At 43.5% G+C, this 11,865-nt stretch overlaps 1 protein-coding gene across 1 annotated transcript in view; it reads left to right on the plus strand.

Moving 5' to 3' along the window:
* TMEM221 (transmembrane protein 221) overlaps nucleotides 1-11,865 on the plus strand; it is a gene marked incomplete at its 5' end in the record, with an annotated part of 267,333 nt that overhangs the window by 179,498 nt on the left and 75,970 nt on the right. The gene's annotated exons all lie outside the window — the stretch shown is intronic.

Here is an 11,865-nt window from a genome sequence, read left to right on the forward strand (position 1 = left end):
ATAGCTACCTGTCTTCCTCCTCATTGGGAGCATGGACATTCATGGAGTCTCGGAAAAATCTTTTGGAAAAGCACCTTTGAGTGTGGTCAGAAGGAATTCCAGACACCACAAAACCGAGATTCAGAGGCTCACCCCTTCCCCAACACTAAACCATCATTTACTTAACTGTAGTTAACTGAATAAACTGAACTGCACAATATGCTAGGTTAAAAGTCATAGTTGACAAAGTACCAGTTGGATTCACATTGTACCAGATTGAAGAAAATCACACACTGTTAAGCCCGGACAAAACCTCCAGAGCAGAGATGTTATTTTGAGGCGGGTGTAAGAGGTAACGCTTTTTAGTTCAACAGTTAAGACCAATGAAAAGTTTCCAATTTAATAAAGGGATTTCATTGGATATAAAGACTGCTTTTTATGATCACAGAAATGAGAACTAGAATAATGGCTGTAACTTGTAGTTACATATAATCCTTGACTAACTGCCACAATTGGGACCAGAATTTCCATTGCTAAGCAAAGTGCTTGTTAAGTAAGTTGTGCCCAATTTTATGACCTTTTTGCCTCAGTTGTTTAGCAAATCACCGCAATTGTTAAGTGAATCATAAGGTCATTAAACGAATCTGGCTTCCCTCATTGACTTCCCTGGATACTGCCCCTGTTGTAAATATATCTCAGTTGACAAATTTTATATCTCGGTTGTAAATTCCTATTTTAACTGCCGTTGTGGCTTTGACAAGCTGTTAAACAAATGATCACAAGGCGAGGACACCTTGTACAAGATTTTGTTTAAATATAAGGAAAAACTTTTTAACTGAATAATCCGTTCAGTAGAACTCCTACTTAGGGGACTTACGGGTTCTCTATCTGTGGAACTGTTTAAGTAGATGATGGGTTACGTAGTTTTCCAACCCAGACAGATTACATTACAAGATACCTGAACCAACAAAGAAGGAGGTGGACAATTGGGAAGGAGGATATACAAATTGTTTAACTTTGGTTGCATCTGTGAAAAATATCACAGTGAAAAACTGTAGGAAAAAAATATACTAGGGCCAAATGTGTATTTTTGAGCATCAGAAAGACTGTTTTTTCAGTGGCAGGAATTTATTTCTAGATGCTCTTAGAAGACAAAACCCCCTCCTTGAGGGAAATGGGAGGTCTAGAAACATGAAATATAAATAAATAAATAAGTGCGAAGCCTTCAACCAGTAAATGATTAAGATCTTGTCAATTTTAGGCAGCAGGGGAAGCCAGCTGATGGTACTACGGCAATCAACTAAATTCAGGCCAAAAAGCAGAGCTCACTAACATGCAATTAACACTTTTTTGGGGACTGCTTTGAAAAAGAGAAAAGCTGCTCAAAATGCCAGACAATATTTGATGTTTAAGGCTATGTCTGCTGGATAAAGGACATGAGGACCAAAAGGAAGACATGTCCTTCTTTTGCCTGACATCCAGTAACCTTATTGTTGTTGTTGTTAGCTGCGAAGTCGTGTCCGACCCATCATGACCCCATGGACAACGTTCCTCCAGGCCTTCCTGTTCTCTACCATCTTCTGGAGTCCCTTTAAGCTCACGCCTCCTGCTTCAGTGACTCCATCCAGCCACCTCATTCTCTATCGTCCCCTTCTATTGCCCTCAATCTTTCCCAGCATTAGGCTGAACCCAGTGAGTCCTTCCTTCTCATTAGGTGGCCAAAGGATTTGAGTTTTAGCTTCAGGATCTGGCCTTCTAAAGAGCAGTCAGGGTTGATCTCGTCTAGGACTGACCGGTTTGATCGCCTTGCAGTCCAAGGGACTCGCAACCCTATGGACAGTACCAAAAGGCAAACCTTATACACAATGTAAAACAATATTATTCAAGGTGTGCGTGGACTTGAACTTCACTGTAGAATCCAGAGGGGCTTTGTTGGCAAAGGTTGGCATACATCACATTCTCAACCTCAGCAATTCACAATTGGACTTCAACTCCCAATTCCTGGCTGAGGAATTCTACGAATTGAAGTCCACAGGTCTTAAAATTGCCAAGGTTGAGGAACACTGCTCTAAGGTCTCTGCCTTATCTGGTTTATAAACATAAATAGCAGTTAATAAGAGAACCACTCACCATTAGAGTCATCCGCCATTGATCAGATTTACGTTTTAATAAAACTAAAGATTCCCACTCAACTCAGGCATAGCATCTAGGGATGATGGGTCATATATGGAAGATACTAGCAGGCCTGATGGACTATATAGTCAGGAGATGTCATGGGGGTCAAAAATAAAATCAAGATGGCAGTTGTGACCACATAATAATGCCGCCTAGAAGAACCCTACAGAAAAATTTAATAAATAAAATAACCTAGCCATTTTCTACACAGTGTGTAATTTATGTGTCACACACATAAAAACATGTAAATGTTATGGTGTAGTTAAGGCCTCCATCTTATATTTCCATTTTACATTAAAGATAGTCTTCAACTTACGACCACAGCTCAGCCCAACATTTCTGTTGCTAAGCGAGACATTTGTTAAGTGGGTTTTGTCCCATTTTACCACCTTTGTTGTCACCATCATTAAGTGAATCACTGCAGTTAACTTAGTGACCCAGTTGTGAAGTGAATCTGACTTCCCCATATTGACTGTCAGGAGATCAACAAAAGGGGATCCCATGACCCTGGGACATTGCAACCGTCATAAATACAAGTCACTTGCCAAGTGTGTGAATTTTGATCATGGGGATGCTGCTGCAAAAATCATAGGTGTGAAAAATAGTCATAAATCCCTCATTTTTGTGCCATTGTAACTTTTAACAGTCACTAGACAAACTACTGTGGGTCAAGGACTACTGGTATTCTGGTCAGCCCCACAGATATTCTTGTATGTACTTGTATGCACTTGTGTATGTATATATATACATGTATATATATATGGAAGGGACGCGGTGGCTCAGTGGGTTAGGACGCTGAGCTTGTCAATCAGAAGGTCAGCAGTTTGGTGGGTCAAATCCCAAGTGCTGCGTAACAGAGTGAGCGCCTGTTACTTGCCCAGCTTCTGCCAACCTAGCAGTTCGAAAGAACAGAAAAATAGGGACCACTACGGTGGGAAGGTAACAGCATTCCGTGTGCCTTTATTGTCTAGTCATGCTGGCCACATGACCACGGAGACGTCCTCAGACAAGCGCTGGCTCTTTGGCTTTGAAACGGAGATGAGCACCGGCCCCTAGAGTCGGAAACGACTAGCACGCATGTGCGGGGGAACCTTTACCTTTATATATATACATTGAAATGATGTATATATATATATATATATACACCTCAGAAAACAAATATATATATATATATATATAATGTTTTCTGAGGTTTTCACGGGTGTTTGTATGTAGATCTTTGGTCATTCGGGTTTTTTCCCACGTAGAATTGGAGGTATCAGGGCAACGTTTCAACGAAATCTCATCCGTCATCCTCAGGCTGGTGACTTCAGCTTCACATATACAACACACACACACACATGCATATATATGCATATATATGCATAATTTCCATGGGCTCCCCTTTTTTTCTCCCAGAAAGTAAAACAAAAACCCCGTGCATTTGATGTGCTGCCCTGCCATTGTTTCAGAGGCTGGAGGCTGCCTTTCCCCCCGCCCCGCGCTTTTCAAGACCGTTTCTTCTCACACTCCCCGGCCTGCGCATCCCCCGACCAGACAAGGCGCGATGCCCTTCGGCGTTAACCTCCCTTGCCAACGTTGGCTTTATTTAGTGCCTGCCCCGTTGCCATGGCGAAGCCGGGCTCCGCGCAAACAACACGCCCCCGAGGGGGAGTGTGGGAAAAGGCCCGATTTGAATATATGTTAATGACAGGCATGCAAATAAAGCGTTTGTGTGCGTGTGGAGGGGGGGGAGGAGACCATCAATCAGGGCAGGGAGCGCCTCCCCCCTCCCCTCGCTCCCTCCTGCCCCCCCCCCCGCCAGGTTAAGATCAAGCGGAATGCCAGGCGGGCATTTGCAGAAAAGCAGCGCCCCCCACCCCCACCCCCGGTCCGGGCTCTGCCCTCCCCCCTCCCCAAAGCCCTCGGTGGTCATCAGAAAGCCGTTTGGATGGCCTCACCGCCCGTCATAGGTGGCATTTGCCCCCCCCCCCGGTCCTGCCCTGGGCTGTTCGTCTCTCCCCTTGAAAAGTGGCTTTCTGAGGGAAGAGGCGAGGGCGGCGGGGGGGGGCAGGCGAGGCTCTCCGGCTGCTTATTGAGGGGAGGGCGCTGCCTGAGAACTCGCGGCGGGTTCTCACGACGGCGGCGTTTTGTTTCTGACAAAGAGCCCGGGAGGTGGGCAAGGCTGCGCGGGAGGGACGGGAAGGCCAGGTTGCCTGCAGAGCCGCGTCAGCCCTGGGAGCGCCTGGCTCCCGTGGGAGACCCTGCCTGGCCTTTGGAGGTTGAGGCTGGCCTAAGGGAAGCCCCACTTTTCTTTTCTTTTTTTTAAACAGGCACATAATTGGCAGAATACCTTTCTTTCTTTCTTTCTTTCTTTCTTTCTTTCTTTCTTTCTTTCTTTCTTTCTTTCTTTCTTTCTTTCTTTCTTTCTTTCTTTTCCTTCCTTCCTTCTTTTTCCTTCCTTCCCTTCTCTCTTGTTCTATTTCCCTTCCTTCCCTTCTCTTACTCTCTTTTCCTTCCTTCCTTCCTTCCCTTCTTTGTTCCTCTCTTATTCTCTTTTCCTTCCTTCCTTCCTTCCTTCCTTCCTTCCTTCCTTCCTTCCTTCCTTCCTTCCTTCCTTCCTTCCTTCCTTCCCTTCTTTCTTGTTCTATTTCCCTTCCTTCCTTCTCTCTTGTTCTCTCCCTCCCTCCCCACTCCCTTCTTTCTCTCTTGTTCTTTTCCTTCCTTCCTTCCTTCCTTCCTTCCTTCCTTCCTTCCTTCCTTCCTTCCTTCCTTCCCTTCTCTCTTGTTCTATTTCCCTTCCTTCCTTCTCTCTTGTTCTCTCCCTCCCTCCCCTCCCTTCTTTCTCTCTTGTTCTTTTCCTTCCTTCCTTCCTTCCCTTCTCTCTTGTTCTATTTCCCTTCCTTCCTTCTCTCTTGTTCTCTCCCTCCCTCCCCACTCCCTTCTTTCTCTCTTGTTCTTTTCCTTCCTTCCTTCCTTCCTTCCTTCCTTCCTTCCTTCCTTCCTTCCCTTCTCTCTTGTTTTCTTTCCCTTCCTTCCTTTTCTTTCTTTCTTTCTTTCTTTCTTTCTTTCTTTCTTTCTTTCTTTCTTTCTTTCTTTCTTTCTTTCTTTCTTTCTTTCTTTCTTTCTTTCTTTCCTCTCTTATTCTCTTTTCCTTCCTTCCTTCCCTTCTCTCTTGTTCTATTTCCCTTCCTTCCTTCTCTCTTGTTCTCTCCCTCCCTCCCCACTCCCCTCCTTCTCTCTTGTTCTCTTTTCCTTCCTTCCTTCCTTCCTTCCTTCCTTCCTTCCTTCCTCAATGTTAACTCTATTTATAGCAAATTTGTCAACAAATCAGCTTGGTATTTTTGGGCAACTCAACTGGAAGCAGTTGAGTGAACATCAACAGGGTGGGATGGTGTAATTAGAACTTTGCCTGTGTTATGTGTGTCATTGCAGGCCATTATCTTGACTTTTTTGACCATACCCAATGGATGCTGCTGGGATGACCTGTTCTTGAGATTAACTAAACTTGGTTAGGCAATGCTCTTCTAATTTTGAAGTGCTGTTTCAGTATTGCTTTGCATGCTACACAAATCAGGCCAGGATATTAATCCATAATATGATTTATCAGGGCACATGTGTGAATGCAGCTGAAAAGTTGAAAACAAGTTATGGTCTCTAAGAAATATGGAGAAAAAATGAAGTAAACTATTTTTTTAAAGCCCCAGAGTTCATTTGGAATTTATATATTTATATAGTGTGTGTGTGTGTATTGCTCAAAAAAATAAAGGGAAAACTCTTCTATAACCAGTGGAACAACCTGCCTCCAGAAGTGGTGAATGCTCCAACACTGGAAGTTTTTAAGAAGAGACTGGACAGCCATTTGTCTGAAACGGTACTATAGGGTTTCCTGCCTGAGCAGGGGGTTGGACTAGATGACCTCCAAGGTCCCTTCCAACTTAATATGTGTGTGTGTGTGTGTATGTGTATGTATGTATATATATGTATATGTATATGTATATATGTATATATATGTCAAAATTATGTGAGTTGAGTGGCCCTATAAATAATAATAATAATTATTATTATTATTAGTGTTTGCACAGAGACTAGAAACATATACTGAGTGAATTTACAGATAATCCTCAACGTATCATAATTGGGACCAGAATTTCCCAGTGCTAAGCAAGGGATTATTAAGTGAGCTGCACCTGATTTTGTGACCTTTTTTGCCACAGTTGTTAAGCAAGTCACTCCAATCATGGTCACTGAGCGAATCCGGCTTCCTCCATTGACTTTGCTTGTTGGAAGCTGACTGGAAAGGTTACAAACGGTGACAACTGGGATTCTACAATAGTTGGGATAGTGTGAAAATAGTGTGAAAAACAATCATGAGTCACTTTTTTCAGTGCTGCTGTAACTTTGAACAGTCACTAAATGAGTAGTTGTAAATCGAGGACATCCTATACCTATAGTTCTAACAAACATCATCCCAAACATTGTGGCTGCAGTCTTGCGTGCCTCCAAATAAAAAGTGACTCATAGGATTAAGTGAACAAGATCAGGCTAGATTCCAAGTCAGCCTCTTTCTTTATGTGGATGACAAACATGAGTATTGAAAGATTTGGGGGTTGCCATATACATATATATATATCTGGAGAGAGTGGCATGGTGGCCTAGTGGTGAAGACGCTTGCCTCCCACTCAGAAGGTTGAGAGTTCAATCCTAGGTGGTGGCAGATATTTCTCTCATAGGGTGCAAAGAAAAAATATCTGCTGTGAACACATAGGCATCAGGAAGGGTATCCGGCTGGTAAACGCTCAGCTCCATCCAGTTGTTCTACCCCGAATTAAGGGGTTACACACTCTCTCTCTCTCTCCATCATCATCATCATCTATCTATCTCTGGAAAGGACAACCCAGATTTCATCAGGGACAATCAGCAGAGGTTCAAAATGGAAGGAGTATGAATTACAACTTAAGTGACCCAAATCTCCATGAGATTTGGGGCATGGATTTAATCTTGAGTATCTATGCAGATCACCGAAAGATCCTCTTTATTTTAAGTACTGGTCAATGAAAGAAATGAAAGGTCCTCCATTTTGTTACACAGAGGAACAGGAAGCATTTAGAAGCAAGAAGCAAGGCAGTGGAGGAAAACTATTATTCCTTCTAATTCTGCTCGATCTAGCCCTCTATTGATTCCCGCTGGGATGAAGCAGTACATTTTTGGAAAGAAATGCCAGATTGGACCCTTGGCAGACAATCTTCCCCGTGGTTTCCCGTGATGGTTGTAGATTTACAGAGTATCTCATTGTTTTGCGGCATTTCAAAGGTTAACAGGTTGGTTGCATTCACACAAGCTTAATCTGGTTACTGAACTATGCGGTTTCTGGATCTGCAGAATGCAGCAAACCATAAATTCACCAGAGGCTGAGTTTAAACAACATACTGGATGAGAAAATGCGCAGGTGTATTACCGGACATGGTTGACATGGCTATTCAGCTGTGGCAACGTTATCTGCTGGGTCACGCCTCTTCTTCCAATGCATGCGGGCATCCTTCCAAAATTCTCCATTTGAATTGATCTGTAGATGTTAGAACGTCTTTCTGAAATGTAACTGTGACATTTAGACTCTGCCCAGCTCCAATATTTTAGCTGCTAAATATTGCTCATAGCCAGTGGTGGGATTCAGCTGGTTCGCACCACTTTGGCAGAACCGGTAGCTAATTTTTTGTTGCCCAGTTCCAGAATGGACTTCCGCAAGTGGCATCCACACAGAGAACCGGTTGTTCACATAATTTGAATCCCGCCACTGCTCACAGCCCTGCAGACTGATGAGAAAGGTTTATCCCCACCTCTTTGTCTTGGTGAACTGCGTAAGTAAGTCCTTAGAATTTGGCAGTATATTTAGTCCTCAGCTTACTATCCTTCATTTAGCGACCATTTTAAGCTACTGAGGATCATTTTAAGTCACTGAAAAAGTGACTAATGTTTGGTCCTCAAACTTACGTCTGTTGCCGCATCCTCCTGGTCGCACGATCAAAATTCAGGCACTTGGCAACTAACCTGCATTTACAACGGTGGCAGTCTCCTGGGTCATGTGATCCCCATTAGCGTCCTTCACCACCCACTTCCATCAGGCAAAGTCAATGGGGAAAGCCATATTTGCTTAACAACGGGAAGATTTGTTTAATAACCAGGAGGAAAAAGGGTTTTAAAATTGGGCATGATTCACTTAACCAACTCCTTGCTTAGGAATGGAAGTTCTGGCCTCAACTGTGGTCGTAAGTCGAGGATTACCTGTATGCTAGCATGTAGATAAAACAGCACAAGAGGCAAAATAATTTTGATGTGACTACGTGGAACCATTAACCCAGGGGTCTTCAAACTTGGCTCTTTTATGACTCGTGGACTTCAACTCCCAGAATTCCTCAGCCAGCCATGCTGGCTGAGGAATTCTGGGAGTTGAAGTCCACGAGTCATAAAAGGGCCAAGTTTGAAGACCCCTGCATTAACCAGTGGCACAGCTTGCCTTCAGAAGCTGTGGGTGCTTCATCACTGGAGGTTTTTAAGAAGAGACTGGACAGAGATTGGACATTTGTCTGGAATGGTATAATGGTCTCCTGCTTGAGCAGGGGGTTTGACTAGAAGACGTCCAAGGTCCTTTCCACCTCTATTCTGATTTATTGATTGATTGATATAGCCTTCGTGCCTGAACTTTTATCAATGTGCAGGATTTTATGGTCACGTTGTGTATGAACAATTTTAACGCAACCACGTAGATGGTCAAGATGCTTTTGCCTGGGTCACACTGATGTGTGTTAATAAACACTGCCCCCAAATAATTTTGATGATATTGTATATGGAACCACGCCAAGATCCTGCATGTTTTTATTAACATATATAGACATAAATGCACGTATTCTGAGTCTCTTCATATAGCAGGGGTCTCCAGCTTTGGCATCTTTTAAGATTTGTGGACTTCATCTCCCAGAATTCCCCACTCAGCACGAATCTATAGCTCTGGTCAATGCAGGAATCCAAATTAAAGCATCTGTAGAAGATGGCTGTCCATCAACTATTTAGACATTTCCAGTCCAAAGGAGCCCAAATCCTCTTTGTGTGATTGGTCCCTCTGTCAAACTGCTCTGTTAGCAAAGTGAGGATTGATTGATTGATTAATTAATTAAGTCAACTGAAATCTGTCTTCCTTAATCTGACTCCACTGTTCTTTGCTCCGGAGTAATGTAGAACAGGGGTCCTCAACCTTGGCAACTTGTGGACTTGCGCACTTCAACTCCCAGAATTCCCCACTCAGCACGAATCTATAGCTCTGGTCAATGCAGGAATCCAAATTAAAGCATCTGTAGAAGATGGCTGTCCATCAACTATTTAGACATTTCCAGTCCAAAGGAGCCCAAATCCTCTTTGTGTGATTGGTCCCTCTGTCAAACTGCTCTGTTAGCAAAGTGAGGATTGATTGATTGATTAATTAATTAAGTCAACTGAAATCTGTCTTCCTTAATCTGACTCCACTGTTCTTTGCTCCGGAGTAACGTAGAACAGGGGTCCTCAACCTTGGCAACTTGTGGACTTGCGCACTTCAACTCCCAGAATTCCCCACTCAGCACGAATCTATAGCTCTGGTCAATGCAGGAATCCAAATTAAAGCATCTGTAGAAGATGGCTGTCCATCAACTATTTAGACATTTCCAGTCCAAAGGAGCCCAAATCCTCTTTGTGTGATTGGTCCCTCTGTCAAACTGCTCTGTTAGCAAAGTGAGGATTGATTGATTGATTGATTGATTAATTAATTAATTAATTAAACTGAAATCTGTCTTCCTTAATCTGACTCCACTGTTCTTTGCTCCGGAGTAACGTAGAGCAGGGGTCCTCAACCTTGGCAACTTGTGGACTTGTGGACTTCAACTCCCAGAATTCCTCAGCCAGCAAATTCTGGGAGTTGATGTCCACAAGTCTTAAAAGTTGCCAAGGTTGAGGGCCCCCTGATGTAGAGTGAATAGAAATTTGACTTGAGCTATTACTGCTTTGATGTCCCAAAGATGCTTTTCAAAAAGCAACTGGACTTTCAAGAAAAGCACCTTTGGGACAACCATGACCTGGATGACGGAGAATCTCCCTAGAAAATGTACTACTTTGAGGAACATTCTCTGAACGTGGAGGCTCGTGGGTCAACTATTGTAGTTTTAGCCTCAAAAGAATTTTTTCCTATTGTCTATTTTGAATTTATGGCCCTTTATTTGCTGTTTGTTTATATCCCATCTTTATTTTATTATTTTTACAAATAATTCAAAGGGGCAAGCATATACAACATAACTTTCTCCTCCTTCATTCCCCACAACAACAGCCCTGTGAGGTGGGTTGGGCTGAGAGGGTGTGTGTGTGGCCCAAATTCTCCCAACCGGCTTTCTTGTCTAAGGTGAGGCTAGAATTCTACGGAAACTATAAGGACAATCATAATTCCCTTTTTTCCAAACGCTGTTGTAGGTTTGAATGGCCTACACCGGGGTAGGCAACCTCATCTGTTTTATGACTCATGGACTTCAACTCACAGAATTCCTGAGTCAGTATAGCTGACTCAGGAATTCTGGGAGTTGAAGTCCATGAGTCATAAGAGAGCCGAGGTTGCCTAACCCTGGCCTACACACAAATGGTCATTAAGTTGAAGACTACAGGACTTAACAACAGTTCATTTAGGTTCAAAGACACAACGGCATTGAAAAAAGTGACATATGATCAGTTTTCAGACTTATGACCTTTGCAGCATCCCCACTTGGCAACTGACTCATATATATGACACTTGAAGTGTCCCCGGAGGTCACATGATCCTCTTTTGCGACCTTCTGGCAAGCAAGGTCAACTGGGAAGCCAGATTTCCTTAACAACTTACAGTGATTCACCTAACAACCGTGGCAAGAAAGGTCGTAAAAGGGGGCAAAACTCAGTTAACAAATGTTTCACTTAGCAACAGAAGTTTTGGGCTCAGTTGCGTTCGTAAGTCGAGGATTGCCTGTATTTTAAGTCCTTGCCAGCCACAGAAGCTCCTGGGGGGGACTTTGGGCGAGTTTCTGCTCCTTAGCCCAAGGACCACATTGGGGTTGAAGTGGTAGGTGCTGGACTGGGAGCAGGGATACCTAGTGTCTAGTCCTCCATCAGCTACAGAAGCCCCCTGGCTGACTTAGAGATGCTCTTTAACCTGACATATCTCAAAATACATTTCTTCTGGAGAAACATTGAGGGAGGGTGAGCTTTTTAGTTCCAGGAGGAAAATTGGGATATAAATGTAATGAATAGAGTAGAGTAGAGTAGAGTAGAGTAGAATAGAGTAGAGCAGAGTAGAATAGAGTAGAGTAGGGTAGGGTAGGGTAGAGTAGAGTAGAGTAGAGTAGAGTAGAATAGGAGGTGGGAGGGACCTTGGAGGTCTTCTAGTCCAGCCCCCTGCTCAAGCAGGAGAACCTATACCATCTCAGACAAGTGATTGTCTAGCCCAAGGGTAGGCAACCTCGGCTCTTTTATGACTCATGGAGTTCAACTCCCAGAATTCCTGAGTCACCATAGCTGATTCAGGAATTCTGGGAGTTGAACTCCATGAGTCATAAAAGAGCCGAGGTTGCCTGCCTCTGGTCTAGCCTGTTCTTAAAAATCTCCAGTGATGGAGCGCCCACAATTTCTTGGAGGCAAGCTGTTCCACTGTCTAATTGTTCTCACTTAAAAAGTTTCTCCTTAATT

Source organism: Vipera berus (assembly GCF_964194415.1).
Source record: "Vipera berus genome assembly, chromosome: 1".
NCBI classification, from domain to species: Eukaryota; Metazoa; Chordata; class Lepidosauria; order Squamata; family Viperidae; genus Vipera; species Vipera berus.